The sequence below is a fragment of the Prionailurus viverrinus genome, chromosome D3 (genome assembly GCF_022837055.1).
Source record: "Prionailurus viverrinus isolate Anna chromosome D3, UM_Priviv_1.0, whole genome shotgun sequence".
NCBI lineage: Eukaryota > Metazoa > Chordata > Mammalia > Carnivora > Felidae > Prionailurus > Prionailurus viverrinus.
The window spans coordinates 90,587,094-90,589,543 of NC_062572.1; the positions used below are offsets into that span (position 1 = coordinate 90,587,094).

The 2,450-nt window shown below is 46.7% G+C and overlaps 1 non-coding gene across 1 annotated transcript; it reads right to left on the minus strand.

The window, feature by feature from the left end:
* Positions 1-1,223: 1,223 nt before the first annotated feature.
* TRNAA-UGC (transfer RNA alanine (anticodon UGC)) lies at positions 1,224-1,295 on the minus strand. The gene has a single exon. It is a non-coding gene; the product is annotated as a tRNA-Ala (tRNA).
* Between the last annotated feature and the right edge of the window lie 1,155 nt (positions 1,296-2,450).

Consider the following 2,450-nt stretch of genomic DNA (forward strand, 5'->3'; position numbering starts at 1 on the left):
TGTCTTCGATCTGAAGGTCTTAGATTTATCCTAGCAAATTAAGTGTTGAACATCGGATCTCTAGGTTTTATTCATAATGCAAACAAGTAAAGGCAAAGCAATGCCCACTTTAGGGGTGGTGCGCGACCCGGAGGGAGGACTGTCACATATCCTCACCTGTCATCTGAGAAGGGAGGCTGATTGGTACCATGAGAGCGAACCTGAACTCTGTTCATCTGAGAACGGGTGTGACAGCTTAGATGTCAGGGTCAAAGTACACAGCCAAAGACTCAAACGGATCCATAAGGCAGAAGACGGGGGGACTCAGCAAAGACACCGCTTTGTTTTGTCATCACATCACACGGACTTGAATCCACGGCTCTAATGTTTCCCCAGAAAAAGATGTAACACTCTTCAAAATAGAGTAATACTACGTCGTAGAGAAGACAAGCTAAATGCGTGCATCCGGGAGATGACCGGCGGTGCCCTCCTCTGCGGGCACCACACTGACCCCTCGGGTCCCTGCGCCAGCAATGCCCGCGGTCACCAGGCTTCCCGCGTGCGAGTGACATGACGCTTGTGCGGTTTCAGTCCACTCCCGGCCACTGAGGGCAGACGGCAGCTATTCAGACTTTTCTCCCTGTACGTCTTTATGTGGAGGTTGAAACTCCATGGCAAAGATAATTAAAAAACGCTTGATCTCAATGACTCGTCTTTCACGCCACGGATTAGACAGAGGCTCTAAATTGCACAACTGGCCTGGAAGAGAGGACCTCGCTTCAAAGTGTGTGAAGTCTATGAGACAGGCCCGGCGTCATTATCTTCTGTCACTTTGCTGTGGCTGCGAAAGGGCTATTACATGTGAAAACACTTTGAAAATGAGGAATGTCATCAATACGTTTGTTGTGTTTTTATTCCTTAAGTGGGCCGTGCCCGTGGCACGGTGTTATTAAAAGAAAGAGTAAAAAAGTTATCAGTAAAATAAGTGAATCAAGTAGGGAAGGAAAGAGTTGTTGGAAAGGCTGGGTTTTTATTTGGGATTGATAAAAGGATGCCGTTAATACTGAAAGAAAATCTCATTATCACAGCACAAGTTTGCATGTAGTTCAGTTACTACAGTAAGATGTCACTTGTCATTTACACTGATGTGTCGTGCCAATGACGTGTTCAGGTGTGAAGGTGCTGTGATATTGAAGGAATGAGTCTAAAAAACAGCTTTGTACCGTTGAGGGAAGAAGAAGCTATGGAGATGCCAGGGATCGAACCTGGGGCCTTATACATGCAAAGCACACGCTCTACCGCTGAGCTACATCCCCAGCTCTGAGGAGGACCTGACAGGGAGATGAATTGGTACAGTTGTTGCTTTTAGAAAGCTGGGCAGTTGATCTCTATCTAGGGGATTAAATAGCACCGGATTCCTATAGTCTGAGGTTCCAGTCACAGAACATTCTTAAGCATTCCTCATGGAATGTTTTGCACCATTAACGTAGAATAGTCCTGCTGCTTTGTAACTCAGCATCGTGCTAGCTTCCCAAGCCTTATTTATAGACATGAGGAAGCACCAGTTCCCTTCAAAATTCACCTTATTTCCGTGGTCTCCTACTCATCGATCCAAGAAAATATTTTAATTCTATTCCACCACGTCCCTGGTCCTTCTATAGGGGAAGGGAAAATAACTTTCTCCTCTCCTCCTCTGGGTTCTATGCCTGAGGACTTGGAAATTAGACCAACAAAAGGTGGACTAACGAGAGAAAAACAGAGTTGATTAATTCCCTCCCACACTCCCTCCCACCCCCCTACCTGCACCCTCCCATGCAGGAGGAAGAACCCCAGTGATGAGTAAGTAACTCAAAGGGGTGGTTAGAACTCAAGAGCAATCAATCAGGAGAGAAGCGACAGGACAAGGGAAGAGGAGATTAGTTTTACAGGTATAAACTGGGGAAAGTAAATGCCAGAGAAACCAGTGGAAGATAAGGGCTTTCCAGAAAGGTTTGAGGATGGGGCACCTGGGTGGCTCAGTCAGCTAAGCATCTGACTTTGGCTCAGGTCATGGTCTCAGAGTCCATGGGTTTGAGCCCCACGTCAGGCTTCACACAATGTGGATCCTGCTTGGGATTCTTTCTCTGCCCCTCCCCCATTTAATCTCACTCTCTGTCTCTGTCTCTCTCTCTCTCAAAATAAATATTTAAAGCTAAAAAAAAAGGAAGGATCGGATGTATAATCTTCTTAGTGCAGTGTCGTATCCAGTGACAGGGTTAGAATTCCCTTCCTGGTCCTGTGTGGGCTGGGGGCATCACAACAGTAATTTAGGCCAACAGGGGAGGCCAGGGACTTCATCCTTCCTCTGATTTTCCTCTGTTGCCTTCATCCCAAAATAATCCTTGCGCCAGAGTGCCTGTTTTAGGGTGGTATATTCTGCACCCCTTTCATGTCCTTCCTTCCTGGGGTAAAGGTCGGAATAGGGGGTCTTG